Consider the following 1,058-nt stretch of genomic DNA (forward strand, 5'->3'; position numbering starts at 1 on the left):
CATCCAGTATAATTACATCCATCATCTGTATATCCACAATCATTCCATCCAGTATAATTCTATCCATAATCATTCTATCCAGTATAATTCTATCCAGTATAATTCTATCCATAATCATTCTATCCAGTATAATTATATCCAGTATAATTACATCCAGTATAATTACATCCAGTATAATTACATCCATCATCTGTATATCCACAATCATTACATCCAGTATAATTCTATCCAGTATAATTCTATTCAGTATAATTACATCCAGTATAATTACATCCAGTATAATTACATCCATCATCTGTATATCCACAATCATTCCATCCAGTATAATTCTATCCATAATCATTCTATCCAGTATAATTCTATCCAGTATAATTACATCCAGTATATTTACATCCAGTATAATTACATCCATCATCTGTATATCCACAATCATTCCATCCAGTATAATTCTATCCATAATCATTCTATCCAGTATAATTCTATCCAGTATAATTCTATCCATAATCATTCTATCCAGTATAATTATATCCAGTATAATTACATCCAGTATAATTACATCCATCATCTGTATATCCACAATCATTACATCCAGTATAATTCTATCCAGTATAATTCTATCCAGTATAATTCTATCCATAATCATTCCATCCAGTATAATTCTATCCATAATCATTCTATCCAGTATAATTCTATCCATAATCATTCTAACCAGTATACTTCTATCCATTCTAATTCTATCCACATTCATTCTATCCAGTCTAATTCTATAAAGCATAATTCTATCCATAATCATTCTATAAAGTATAATTCTATCCATAATCATTCTATCCAGTATAATTATATCCAGTATAATTCTATCCAGTATAATACTATCCAGTATAATTACATCCAGTATAATTACATCCAGTATAATTACATCCATCATCTGTATATCCACAATCATTCCATCCAGTATAATTCTATCCATAATCATTCTATCCAGTATAATTACATCCAGTATAATTACATCCAGTATAATTCTATCCAGTATAATTCTATCCATAATCATTCCATCCAGT

The sequence above is a fragment of the Oncorhynchus nerka genome, unplaced genomic scaffold, assembly GCF_034236695.1.
Source record: "Oncorhynchus nerka isolate Pitt River unplaced genomic scaffold, Oner_Uvic_2.0 unplaced_scaffold_2232, whole genome shotgun sequence".
NCBI classification, from domain to species: Eukaryota; Metazoa; Chordata; class Actinopteri; order Salmoniformes; family Salmonidae; genus Oncorhynchus; species Oncorhynchus nerka.